The sequence below is a fragment of the Gossypium arboreum genome, chromosome 3 (assembly GCF_025698485.1).
Source record: "Gossypium arboreum isolate Shixiya-1 chromosome 3, ASM2569848v2, whole genome shotgun sequence".
Lineage (NCBI taxonomy): Eukaryota > Viridiplantae > Streptophyta > Magnoliopsida > Malvales > Malvaceae > Gossypium > Gossypium arboreum.
This window is the reverse complement of record NC_069072.1, coordinates 50495010-50510484: the sequence shown is the minus strand read 5'-3', so window position 1 is coordinate 50510484 and position 15475 is coordinate 50495010. Positions and strand designations below refer to the sequence as shown.

Below are 15475 nucleotides of genomic sequence, written 5' to 3'. Positions count from 1 at the left end.
CTAGGAAATCTGATTGTTTTATCGGCTAATTGAATATTCATCCTAGTTTGCTTGGGTTTCCCAAGACCTAGTTGCTTAAACATTTTGTCAGGCATGACATTGATACTAGCCCCTAAATCAGCCAAACCATTATTAACATCTAGGCTACCAATTAAACAGGGAAACGTAAAACTCCTTAGATCTTTTAATTTGTTAGCCAGCTTATTCTGTAGTATGGTTGAGCAAACCGTATTTAGCTGCACATGCGACGCCTCATCCAACTTCTGCTTGTTTGTTAAAAGCTCCTTTAAGAATTTTACTACGTTTGGCATCTGAGAAAGAGCTTTAATAAATAGTAAGTTAGTATGTAACTTCTTTAATAATTTTAGGAATTTACCGAATTGTTCTTCTGTGCAGTCTTTCCTTGTCGCGTTTGGGTATGGCACACGAGGTTTGTTTTCTTTACTTACCGGTTTCTGGTCATTGTGGTCCACCTCACCTTTACCTTTATTTAGCACAGTTTCTTGCCTTAGTTCTAGTTCAACTGCAACTAACCTCATCTTGAATGGTAATTGCATTGATTTGCTCCCTTCGGTTAGGTTCAGTGTTACTCGGCAGGCTACCTTGTGGTTGTTCAGATATCAATTTAACGAGCTGACCTATCTGAGTTTCGAGCCCTTGGATCGACGCTTGTTGATTTTTAAATGCTGTCTCAGTATTCTGAAAATGAGTTTCTGACATCAAGATGAATTTTGTTAGCATCTCTTCAAGGTTCAATTTTTTCTCTTGTTGGTAGGGTGGTTGTTGGAAGCCTGGAGGTGGTTGTGGTCTCTGATTTCCTTGGCCTCCCCATGAAAAATTTGGGTGGTTCCTCCAACCTGCATTGTAAGTATTACTATAAGGATTGTTTTGAGATCGAGGATTATTACCCATGTAATTTAACTACTCATTCTCCATGTTGTGGCCATAGGGTGGGAATTCTAAATTGCTTGATCCACCTCCACTTGCTTCGTATGCATTACTGGGTAAACCTGTAAAGAATCGAGAAAACCGTTAATTTTTCTGTTCAAAAGTTCTACCTGATTAGAAAGCATGGTGACCAAAACAACGTTAAATACACCGGCTGTTTTCGTTGGTTTTTTCCTCATGAATTGCCATTGATAATTATTCAGTGACATCTCTTCTATAAATTCATATGCATCCTCAGGTGTCTTGTTATTGATAGTTCCACCAGCGGCTGCGTCAATCATTTGTCAAGTCGAAGGATTCAAGCCATTATGAAACGTTTGAACCTGTAGCCAGAGTGGTAACCCATGGTGAGGGCACCTTCTCAAAAGGTCATTGTATCTCTCCCATGCATCGTAGAGTGTTTCTAAATCCATCTGCATAAAAGAAGAGATATCATTACGTAATTTGGCTGTTTTAGCTGGCGGAAAATATTTAATAAAAAATTTTCGGTCATTTGTTCCCAAGTAGTGATTGACAGTCGTGGTAACGAGTTCAACCACTGTTTAGCCTTATTCCTCAACAAAAAGGGAAACAACCGAAGGCGAATGGCATCATCAGAAACGCCATTAATTTTAAAAGTGTCACAAAACTCTAAGAAATTTGCCAAGTGAGCGTTGGGATCCTCGTCCTGCAAACCATCAAACTGAACAAACTATTGGATCATTTGAATGGTGTTAGGTTTCAGTTCAAAATTGTTTGCAGCAATAGCAGGCCTAACTATGCTCGATTTAGTTCCTATTAAAGAAGGCTTAGCATAATCATAAATAGTACGTGGAGCAGGATTCTGATTAGCAGCTCGCAGGAGGTAGCAGATTTACTTGGTTTTCAACCATCTCCTCGGTTGTGGTTGAAATATCGTCCTCTTGCTCTTCCTCTATATATCTTAAACTTTGCCGTATTTCTCTTCGGTTTCTGTGAATTGTGTGATTGATCTCACTATCAAATAATAATGGTCCCGACAGGTTTCTTCTAGTCATACACTATAAAAAAACTACCAGGAATAAATAAAAGAAAAATTAGAAAAGAAAATAAAAATTTAAATAAATAAAGTAAAATGGCTAAAGTAATAAAAATTGAGTGTTCCTAATATCTTAGTTCCCCGGCAACAGCGCAAAAAACTGGATACATGATATTCACGACAGGTTTTAAAGATTTAAAATTAATCGTTCTTGAAACTAACTATTATCACGATGAAGGCAAGTGTACCTATCAAACAATAGTATAGCTTTAGCAAGACCGGATTGTTGAACCCAAAGGAACCAAGAGTACTAGTAATTACTTTCTTTTTATTATCTAACCTAAAAATTAAGGGATTTGTTTATCTAGACTAATTAACTAAACTAAGGGTGCATAGAGAGAAAATTGGGAAAAAGCTTTTGGAAAAACTCGATTGACTAAGACACTCTATTGACTAAGACAATACCTAAGGAAAAATCCACCTAGACTTCACTTGTTATTTGACTCTGAATCAGACAATTTATTCATTTGACTTGATCCGTAAACATCCCTAAGTTATATTATTATCTCTCTCGAGACTAATAACGTCTAACCCTATGTTGATTAATTGAAATCTCTTTCTAATTAACACCCTAGTGTTGCATTAACTCGATCTATGGATCTCCTTATTAGGTTTCACCCTAATTTGACAAAATCTTATCACCCTATCCCTAGGCGTGCAATTAACTCCGCTTAATTATGAAAAATTTACTCTTAGACAGGGTCTATTCCTCCTCTGAATAAGTGCATTAACTTGAATCAATATCCTGAAATATTAAAACAAGAATTAAGAACACATAATTAAGAACAAGTTAAATATTTATCATACAATTCAAATAATAATAACAAGACCCGTTCTTAGGTTTCATTCCCCGTAGGTATTTAGGGAGTTTAGTTCGTAATTATAAAATAAAACATCTTAGAAGAATAATGAATACAAAACATAAAGAAAACCCAAATCCCCTGAATGGAAATTGAAGGGAGATTTTCAGTCTTGACGATGAATCTGGCTTCTGAGATGGATCAATCGGCTTCCCTTGAGCAATTCCCTGCCTCCTACTCCGTGTGTCCCTTTTAAGTGCCTCCTCAGTGTTTAAATAGGCTTTAGAATGCCTAAGAGGCCTCAAAAGTGACCTTTTTCGAATAGAACTATACTTGGGCTCGGCAGGAACACGCCCGTGTGACACGCCCATGTGCGATTACTCCAGCCCATGGTCAGGGCTGTCGAATAGGCACGGGCATGTAGTCTACCCGTGTAAATCGTGCTTCGATCCTGCCAAATGGACATGATCGTGAGCCACGCCCGTGTGAGGCAGTCCAGGCTGTGTTGATTTCCCACGTGGGTCCATTTTCTCCATTTTCGGCCCGTTTCTCGCTCTTTTTACTCTCCTATGCTCACCTAAGTATAAAACATGAAATTAAAGAATTAGGAGCATCGAATTCACCAAATCTAAGGAGAATTCATCCATAAATGTCCTAAGCATGGGATAAAAATATGTATAAATTAAGGTTTATTAGTAAGTGATTCCAAGCCCCGTTTTTAATGTTCTTTACATTTTTGAAGTCCTGGTAACTTGATTTAACTTATTCTAGCAATAATTTAACCTAGGGTTCATATTTGGAAAAATACCCATAGGTGAAATGTGTTTATTTTGGTGTTTTATGGTAGAATATGATGCTTGAAATTACGTTAAACGACTTGAGCTAAGCGATTTTAAGTGAAAACGAGTAAAACTACATAATCGGTAAAAGTACCTAATGGTCATAAGTACATGTTAGAGTGGGAATTTTATGTTTCCATAGGTAAATAAATGATCAGTTTGTCATAAAACATAAGAATTAGGGATAAAGTTTCATTTCCGAGCCTTGGGAAAAAGCGTAAATATGCAAAAGTTTAGGGGCAAAATCATAATTTTGCCAAAGTTAGAGTTAAGGACTGTTTTGATAAATGTGAATATTAAATAAGTTAAATCTTCTATTATAGATCAAGAAGAATGAAATTCAGGGTTAGACAGAGGAAACAAAAAGGTTGAGGACTAAATCAAAATATTTGATCGTATTTTGTATCGAGGTAAGTTTGCGGTAAATAAATGCAATGTTTTTTATTTATAATTAATGATGTTATTTTTCAGCATCTATATATTTATTTTGTAAATTTATTCGTTGATGATTCAAGCAAGAATTGATGGAGAAATGATACTTAAAAGTCTCGGTTGAACCTTAGGAATGTGTAGGATACAAATGTCATGACATTAGGGTTTAAGGATACCAAGTAAGACCATGCAAGGCATGGCATTGGTAAGTTTTACAAGGCAAGAAAATCATGTAAGACCATGTCAAGACATGGCATTGATAAACTACTATAAGGCAAAGATCCCATGTAAGACTATGCCAAGGCATGACAATGGTGAGTTCATAAGGCAAGGATACCACGTAAGACCATGACAAGACATGGCAATAGTAAGTTTAAAAAGGAAAGGTACCCATGTATCCTTGGTATTCTAAATGGTTCAACGAAAAATTCAAAGAGTGTGCCAAAGGGAAGGTAAGATAAGTCCATATTCGAAAGGTTCAGGTTATCTTGATAATTCATTTAGAATGTTGTTATTTATTTACATGCAAACTTACTAAGCTTCATGCTTACTCCCTTTTTTTTCTCCCTTTTTTATAGTATCACAAAGCCAATTCAGAAAATCATAAGGACGTCGGAGATCGCCTCACATTATCAACAAGTTATCTCGGTATTTTGTGACTAGAAATACTTTAAGTTATGGCATGTATAAGGACGAGGCTATTTTGTGTGTATGTCCTTATGATATGATTAAAGAATGGCATGTGAATACTTGGTAATGATTAGATTATGATCTAGCTAAATAAGAACATGTTTTGGTATTATGTATGCCTAAATGAGGTTTGATGCAAAGAAACTATGAAAGAGTAAGAGTTGGCCATGGAACAGTTAGGAAACAGCAGCAGTGACGTGGATTTGAAAAATCGCTAAAAATTGTAGAAATGGAATTAAATGGTGAATGAGATACAGAATTAAAGCTTATTGAGTCTATTTTCATAGGAAAGAAACAAAGGAATAAATGAAGTATATATTCTAATATATTTAAATTTCTGTAAGACTGGTTTAGAGTGACTTCGTGATCCCCTATTCTAATTTTGAAAAATCACTAGAAATTGTACAAAAAGAATTATACGTCAAAGTATATATTTCTAGATTCCATAGTAAGTCTATTTGCATTAGAAACAAACAAAAACATTATCCTATTTCTGTATAATGAGATAATTTATTTTAGTTAAGAGAGGTTAGGTCTGCTGAACAGTGAAACAGGGGAACATTTAATGAGTAAACTGTACTAACTGGCCAAACCAAAAATTCTGGAAAAATTATGGTAAGAAGATATATGAGTCTAGTTTTAGGGAAGATTTACGAATTTAAATTTTGAGTTTCGTAACTCAAGTTATAAATAATTTTGTGACTATTATGCAGATGGACAGTTTTATTATGAATAGTGAAATAAATTGTTTTGATCTGTGTAAGTAATCGGAAAATTTTTAATGTCCCTGATTTGGCCCCGAACAGTTCCAATTACACGTTTTAAGGCCTCGAGGGACCTTTTTAGGAATTTATTGGATGAATGTGAGCAAATTAATATATATTTTGTCAAAAAGTAAATTTTTTTATGCCTTGAACAGGTAAGACAAGTCTGGTAATGGCTTGTGCTCGACTCCGATGATGGTCTTGGGTAAGGGGTGTTACATTTATTGGTATCAGAGTAAGAGTTTAGTCGGTTCTCAGAATATTCAGTATGATTAAGAGTCTAGTTATACATGCCATACTTATATTTTGATAGTGTGACGACTCCTGACGATTTTAAAATGTTTTTCTTTTATAGTTATGGATCCCCGATTGAGTTGGTGCAGATGATGTAAAAAGTAACATGCCCTCTCTTATAGAAGGGAATATGCCACCAGATAGTATTGAAAGGCCCGTTACAGTTAGCCAGGGAGGAGGGGCTCGAGAAGCCTTCTTCCAAGCTATGAATGAATGGTTTGTTGAGTTTGTTCGTATGAATCCGGCCGTTAGACCTCCACCCCCATGATCCTCAAACAACCCATGTAGCTTCACCAATCACAGGTACAGTAAGAAGAGAGAAGCCACCGGTTGATAAAATTAGAAAACAAGGGGTCAAAGAGTTTCGGGCTACTAAATATAACGATGTAGAGAAAGCTTAATGTTGGCTCGAGAATACTATCAGTGTAACACCCCTCACCCGTATCCAACACCGGGACAGGGCTCGAGGCATTACCAGACTTAAACATTCATAAACATATAAAATCGGGTCACCAAATTTTGCCCAAAATTAAAACTTTTAGGGCATATGCTATCGTCCCTTAAATAGGCCATCGAGGCCTATAACTTACATTTAGGCGATTCGGGACAAAACCAAACATTCGGTAAACTTTGGGCAACTTAATAAATTTCTAGCTTTGGAGCGCCACACGCCCGTGTATGTGGGCCGTGTGGATTCCCACGCCCGTGTGGCTTGGGGCACGCCCATGCCCTTAGCCCATGGGCAACACTGACTTTTGAACACGGCCATGGCACACGCCCATGCTACCTGTTTGTGTTCAATACTGACTTTGGGACACGGCTATGGGACACGCCCGTGTGACCTACCCATGTCCTATACTAACTCAAAATTTTAAATGCAGGGGACACACGGCAATAGCACACACCCATGGGAGGGAACCGTGTGTCACACACGGCCTAGACACACGCCCATGTGTCTAACCATGTGGGCCCTAATAGGCTATGTTCCAAGCCTTAAGTCACCCTTTCTACTCCTTCTACCATTATACTATGTTTACTAACTTATAAATCAAACATCCATGTTCAGGGCACTAACAACTTATTACTATATCACATATTTATTCCATAGCCATGACCACCTCAAATGGTCCTAAGGCCCTCACCATGTGCATATTCCATATACTTCTTATACATAGTGAACAAGCATAATCACATACCCACATCACAAGACATTTACACATATCATGGATGAATAGGCTTACTAGTCAAAATCATTCTAAGCCACATCTCATGGCTACATACCACAAATCATTATAAGCCAATACATTTGGCTAATCACAACGACATCGATCATAGAAAAACTATGTCCCTATACATGTCACTCACTTGAACACGTTTAACATATACATGTCAATACTCCAAGGGTAAAGGCTGGATAGTGTGATGCTACCTCCGACGATCTCCAACCTCGAGCGTTCTGTCAAACCTAAAAATATGGAAAGGGGGAGTAAGCTTTACGCTTAGTAAGTCCATATGAAAATAATAAGCATTATAATAGCATGTTTCCTTAGGTAAAACAACTATAATTATGCTTTTATTCATATTCTGGTCAAGCTGTCTACTCGAGTCATAGTCGATAAATTATTTATAACTTCATCTACGGAACTCCAAATTAATATCCATTAATTTTCCCAAAAACTAGACTCATATCTATTCTTATCATAAAATTTTTAGAATTTTTGGTCTAGAAAATAAGTACAGTTGATTATTCAAAATCTCCCTTGTTTTGCTACTTGACAGCTTTGACCTTTCTTCACTAAAATTTATTTATCTCCTAGTACAAGACTCGTATAATGTTTTCGTCTCTTTCTCCTGAAATTAGACTCATTACGGATTTTAATCATATGCATCATAATTATTTTTTTACGATTTATAGTGATTTTCCAAATTTGAGATAGGGGAGTCTGGAATCACTACGACTCCGTCTCACAAGAATTCAAATATCTCATGATACAGAATTCTTTTGCTTACACCGTTTCCTTTGTGTGAAACTAGACTTATTAAGCTTTAATTCCATGTTTTATTCAGTCTTTAATTAAATTTCCACAACCTTTAGTGGAGTTTCAAAGTCAAACCAATGCTACTGTACCAAATCTATCCTAGTGCAACAAGATAATAACCATCACAATTTGTCGTAGAAATTATTCTCATAAATATCATTCATTCATTTGCACCGTTGTCATAAGTCTATTTCATTTCTCATGTCAAGTACGTGTTCATGGGTTTCGAGTACTTACCTGTGCTATCATTTAGCACCGCACTCGTCCAAACATGACAACTCGCATGCATCATAATATTATAATATAACATACATTATGTATCATGGCAAGAGCCTTTTATTTCATTTCTCATATTAATCTCGTTGAATTTCTCAGAATCTCGATGGATATCCCATTCACCGTCAATTCATACAAGTGATCATTTCATATGCGCACTCCCACGAACCTCACATCTTACGGAGGGATTACCAGTCCAAGCTAAATCCCCCATAATATAAACTCATGGAGTGATGTTGGGATTACCAGTCCAGGCTAAATCCCTTGTACGGCAAGCACTTTCAATAAGCTCGGATCTGAATTACCAGTCCAAGGCTAAATTCAGACCGCAATCGGATTACCCGTCCGGGCTAAATCCTTAATGTACACATATTCTTCGGGAGGCTCGATCACTTAAGGAACACCCGTTCGGGCTAGATCCTTTTCATACTTGAGATCACAGATCACCCGTCCGGGCTAAATCCTTTTCTACAATACATGCAGGATCTCAAGTCATGTAAGCCATGGTTTATCCATCGAATTTCCCTTTTTATTCAACCGAGATTTTTCTCTTTTCATCAAGTATCTCATTATGCAGAGCTGCTCATGCCATGTACATCCAATTCAACACATTTCCATGTTTATTTATACATTAGTCCATAAGATAAACATGGTATTACATATAATTATAATTTGGCATTTGTTACAATATATAATCTTCATATAAACTAAATAAATATCCATCACACAATGTTAACACATCAATTTAAGTTCAAGTATGAACAATAATATTATTGCATTATCATTGACATCTGAACTTACCTCGGTTTCGAGTACGACTATTTATTTCGAGTTTGCGCTTAACCTTGTTCGACCTCGTTCTAAGTCCGAATCTTGTTTTCCTTGATAAATGAGCTTGGAAGCTTGAACCAAACCCTAAACATGGCTTCCATGGGGTTTTCAGCTGGTACATGGAGAAGATGACCAAATTTTGGCTATTTTGGCTTTTTAATTCTTTTAATTATTAGTTTACCAAAATGTCCCTAACTTAAGAATATTTTATTACACCCATTTCATGTCTATTTTTGTCCAAAAATTAACTAATGGTCTAATTACCATTTAAGGACCTCCCATTTAAAATTCCATAACAATTAGACACCTCTAACATGTAGAACTCAACTTTTGCACTTTTTACAATTTAGTCCTTTTGACCAAATTGAGTGCCCAAACATCTAAATTTTTGAACGAAATTTTCACGAAATCATTCCGTGGAATTGTAGACCATAAAATATAATAAAAATAAATTTTCTTACGTCGGATTTGTGGTCCCAAAACTACTGTCCGACTAGGCCCTAATTCGGGATGTTACATTTCTCCCCCCTTTTAAGGATTTTCGTCCTCGAAAATCTTACTAGAAGAGTGGTTTAGTTCCTCATAATCTTTATTATCTCATAATTAGTACTAAAGAACCTTTTACTTTAGCCTTCATTAAAATCCAGGGTCTTATTTAGCTTTCTCAATAACTCATGATATATAAAAGTCCATATCCCAATCCAATTAACCAGGACTAGCTTCCCAAGAAATCTGATACTCTCATCAAGACATGATTCCATTAACCCATTGGGTAGATTTAACATTTACCAAGACAATTTGCAAATTTCATCATATGTCAACCAAAAATCCCATACATCCTTTTTCTTTTTCAAATATAAGAATAATTCTGACAAGAAAACCATAATCATCTCGTCCTTGTTTCCATTCTAATATCACTACTGGCGAAGATCATTCTGATATCACCCGATGTTCAGCAATAGTCCTGATAACCTTTCATGTATTCAATTACAAAGATTAGAAATTTCAAATTCTAAACTCGATCATCAATATATTACTCCTGTGATTTTTCTTGCAAACTCTTTGCATAAGCCCAGAATTTTTATTTCAAGTACTTGTAACCATATTCTTTCCTTCTCAAAAATCAGGCAATAATCGAGACAATCTCACACTCAATTCTCTTTAGGATAATAGATACATTAGCCATCCCATTGCTTTACTGACTTAGGGCACATCACAATTTATTCAATAACACAGTATTTAAATTCAAGAAATTTTTATTTAGCACTTACCCCATCGGTTCAAAGACTTTGGTCAATAACATTCTCACTCATTCAAAGCTTTAATAACATGTGATCGCAGTGATTCGTAACAAGTAATAAATTTTTATAATGAAGATCAAACCTAGACCAACTATTATCACGACGAAAAGGCAAGCGCACCTATCGAACAATAGTATAGTAATGGCAAGACCGGGATGTCGTACCCAAGGGAACCAAAAGTACTAGTAATAACTATCTTTTTATTATCTAGCCTAAGAATAAAAGGGTTTGTTTATTAAACTAATTATCTAAACTAATTAACTAATTTAATCAAAGCAAAAAGAAAGTTTGGAAAAAGACTTGAAGAAAACCAATTGATAAAGACGACACCCAAGGAGGAATCCACCTAGATTTCACTTGTTATCTGACTCTGAACCGGACGATTTATTCACTTGACTTGATCCGTGAGACTCCCTAACCTATGTTATTATCCCTACTCAAGACTAATAACGTCTAACCCCTAGATTGAATAACCGAGGCTTTTCTCTAATTAACACTCTAGGGTTGCATTAGCTCGATCTATGGACTTACATATTAGGTTTCACCCTAATCTGGCAAAATCTCATAACCCTATTTCTGGGTGCCGGATTAACTCCGCTTAATTATGTGAAATCTACTCTTAGGTAGGGTCATTCCTCCTCTACATAAGCACATCAAATCATGAATTAATACCTAAAATATTAACTCAATCATTAAAAACACATAATTAAGAACAAATCAAGTATTTATCATACAGTTCAGATAATAATAACAAGATCCATCATAGGTTTTATCCCTTTAGGTATCTAAGGGGTTTAGTTCATAATAAAATAAGAGTACATCTCAAAAGTATAAAAATAGCAAAACATAAAGAAATCTCTAAAACCCCTGAAGGAATTCTGAGAGAGATCTTCAGTCTTGGAGTAGCTCTGGCTTTTGAGATGGATTGTCTAGCTTCCTTCAAGTAATTCCTAGCGTGTGGTTCTGTGTTCCAGAAAAGTTCTGGAGAGAAAGGCCCATTTCTAGGTCATACTTAGGGTGTTTATATAGGCTTTTGATTGGCTTTCTTGCCCCTTAAGTATCCTTTTTTCGTGTAAAATACAACTCCCTGAAAAATTGACATGCCCGTGTGCCACGGCCGTGGGACGTGGTTGCCAGGCTGTGTACGATCCTGTAACACCCCGAACCGAGACCGTCGCCGGAGTCGAACACGAGGTGTTAACAGACTTCAAACCACTTATTGAAAAGTTCCAGACAAGCTGCCAATCTGTGTACTAGTCGCTTCAAAAATCATAACTTGAGTTTTAGAACTCGAAAATCAGTTTCGTAATTTTTTTCTGAAACTAGACTCATATTTCCGTCTACAGATTTTTTTCTAGAATTTTTGGTCAAGCCAATTAGTACAGTTTATTAGTTAAAGTCTCCCATATTACAGGGGCTGACTACACAGACCTTCATGCGTTACAACTCAAATAAATCCCTGTGCAGGGCTTCAATACTGGTGCCGTTTGTTTCTATGGAAACTAGACTCAAAGAGGAATTTATACATATATGGTATGACTCCTAATTATTTCTGGTTAATTTATAATGAATTTTCAAAGTCGGAACAGGGAATCCAGAAACCGTTCTGGCCCCATTTCACTAAAACCCAAATATCTCTTAATATACAACTCATATAACCGTTTCGTTTCCTCCATATGAAAATAGATTCATCAAGGTTCATTTACATAATTTATTCACTATTTAATTCTATTCCTACTATTTTTAGTGATTTTTCACATCCACGTCACTGTTGCTGCCTGCATCATTTTCTAGGATAGACTTTCTCTAACACATAGTTTCTATGATTCAACCACCCTTTTTCATATATGGTCCAAAATATAAGCATGATGACCCATTCTAATGGCTGGTCATTGCCAAACACTTCCATGCCTCTTAATGAGCATATACATACCAAATGATTATAACATTATGCTCAAAACATTTATAAGCCATTTTGCATGGCTATTCAAAATTTTACATACCAAGTTCAAACAAAACATAATAGCCTATACATGCCGAAATGTTTTCTTAAACCATCTAAGAAGAAGATACCAAAAAGTCGCTAGACGGTGTGATGACTTCGATGACAGTCCGAGCACGCAAAATGGATCAAGAACCTAAATAAACAACAAATAAGCACACCAAATGAGTACATAACTCAGTAAGTCGTAAGCACTACTCTACCATCCAACAATAACAATCATAAGTGAATAAACAAATAATACAAATCGATGTTTCCAACCATAACAACCTATACTACAATTTCTTAAATTTTTGGTTCGATCTCATGCCAAGACCTTCAACCGAATCAAATGCCAAGTCAGCCCAATCGATTTGGATCCGTTTCCTCAAGTTGGAACAACAACGTACTAGATAATTTTATGCATACACCGTACAGTCCCAATTTCGATATTTAGTTAGTAGCTCAATCACTTACCTCGTTCATGCACAAGTTATTTCCACAACCGAATGTGGCACACATAGTGCTTATTATGTTCGCACACATAGTGCCATAGCGAATCGCACACATAGTGCCATAGTAAATCGCACACATAGTGCCATAGTAAATCGCACACATAGTGCCATAGTAAATCGCACACATAGTGCCATAGTAAATCGCACACATAGTGCCATAGTAAATCGCACACATAGTGCCATATATTTCCAGCACGCACACTTAGTGCCAATCTCGTCACCATACACACGTATTGTTCAAGACACTTAGTGTCGAAAGCAAACTTTCTACACATTTCACTATTTCTTTTACATTCAACAATTGTCATCACTCCATACACATACAATATCATTTATACATATATAGCATTCCATTAAACACAATTGCATAGATTTTCCAATCATTCAAGCAATATCAAACATATATGCTTAACGACTTACCTCGGATGTTGTCGCACGTCTTCAACGGCTATTCAATTACTTTTTCTTTCCCCTTGTCCAACTTTGATCCTTTGAGCTCTTGAGCTACATCAAACAAATTTACTTCCCAATCAATCACACACATACATAAAAATTTATTCATACATGACCCATAGTTCATTTGGTCATTCATCTCTCAAACCTATCGAAGCTTCCTATCATGCTTCCTTGGCCGAATACACATATAAGCACACTTAGCATTTGATACATTCGGCCTTAGCATAATTTCATTTAAAAGTCCCTATTAGCCACTTCCCCATCAATTATCTCATCTACTTAATATTTCGTACCTATCATGCTAGCGAATATTACTTATTCAAGTTCAACATCCTCCTATACGACACTAGCATCAAAGATGATATCTAATTCTTCTCTTTTCCTTTTCATCAAACAACCTATATGAACATTTAACCAATCCAAACTTCACCCATTCACACTTATTCATTTAACATAAAGGAAATAAATCACCCGCTTCACTATCAACTATGGCGAATGCACCAAGCATTACCTAACTAAGATTTCACAAATTTTAACCTTATATCGACCTCTACTTATTCAATACAACATGAAACAACCTCTTCTCCTAACCTCTTGATACACGGCTTGATGTTCCAACCACCATGAAAGTTTGATTTTCATGACATTGCCGAAATGCACTTTGACAATTAGCTCACAATGCAAAGAAGTTAAAGCCAACATCTCAAGACTTACCTCCAACTAGAAGAAGGGTTGCGAATTTGCTTAATGAAGAGCTCTCTAATTCCTTCCTTTGGTTTTCGGCTTTGGCAAGATGGAGAAGAAGATGAACACTCCTCTTCTAATTTCTCTTGTATTACTATTATTTTTTTTTTGTTTTCTTTGCTCATTCACGGCAAAATGGAAAAGCTGGTAGGTAAGTCTTCCTTCACCTTTGTTTTCTTTACTTTATGAAACTAATATTATTTTATCTAAATTAATGCCACTTCTTAATTTAATATCTATTAAACATATATATTTGCCCATCCACATCCATCTTGGCCGCCACTAGAGAATAAATTGGGTAATTTGACATGCAAGGACAACATTTTCTAGCATGCATCAATAGGCCACTTCAACATTTGCCTATCACATTTCTAAGTTTTTCACACAAGTCCTAATTGATAAAATTCACTTACAATTAACAAAATCCAAACATGAAATTTTCACACATGCATATATGCATATAATGAGCATCAATTATGATGGTTAATTATTATTACGACTCGGTTTAGTGGTCCCGAAACCACTTTCCGACTAGGGTCAATTTAGGGATGTCACAACTCTCCCCCACTTAAGAAATTTTCGTCCCCGAAAAATCTTACCGGTAAATAGGCTCGGGTATCGCTCTTTCATAGAGTCTTCAAGTTCCCAAGTGGCTTCTTCCATTCCGTGTTTATGCCACAACACCTTCACTAACGGGATTTTCCTATTGCGCAATTCTTTTACTTCACGCTTCATAATGCAAACCGGTTCCTCTTCATAGCTCAAATTAGGCTGAATCTCAATCTCAGATGGAGCAATTACGTGCGATGGATCAGACCTATATCGTCGAAGCATCGAGACATGAAAAACGTTGTGAATCTTTTCGAGCTCAGGGGGCAAAATTAATTGATATGCAACTGGCCCAACTCGTTCGGACACTTCATATGGCCCGATGAACCTCGGACTCAATTTGCCCTTACGACCAAATCTAAGCACCTTCTTCCAAGGTGAAACTTTGAGAAAGACCTTGTCTCCAACTTGATATTCAATATCTTTTCTTTTCAAATCCGCATACGACTTTTGGCGATCCGAAGCAGCTTTCAAACTTTCACGAATCACTCGAACTTTTTGCTCGGTATCCTTAACCAAATCAACCCCGAAGAATTTACCTTCACTAAGTTCAGTCCAGAATAATGGGGTACGGCATTTACGACCGTATAAAGCCTCGTAAGGCGCCATCTTAATACTTGATTGAAAGCTATTGTTGTAAGCGAATTCAATCAAAGGCAAATATCTTTCCCATGAACCACTAAACTCAAGGATGCAACATCTCATCATATCCTCCAGGATTTGAATTATCCGTTCGGATTGACCATCGGTTTGGGGATGAAAGCGTGCTAAAATGCAGCTTGGTACCCAAAGCCTCTTGCAACTTCTTCCAAAATCGCGAGGTAAATCTCGGATCTCTATCGACACGATGGAAATAGGCACCCGTGTAGTCTCACAATCGAGAAGCGTACAATTCGGCT

General features: G+C 36.5%; 1 non-coding gene across 1 annotated transcript; it reads left to right on the top strand.

Annotated features, from left to right (window-relative positions):
• The first annotated feature begins 1287 nt into the window (after positions 1-1287).
• On the top strand, positions 1288-1394 carry LOC128291258 (small nucleolar RNA R71). The gene has a single exon (XR_008281034.1). It is a non-coding gene; the product is annotated as a small nucleolar RNA R71 (small nucleolar RNA).
• The last annotated feature ends 14081 nt before the right edge of the window (positions 1395-15475 follow it).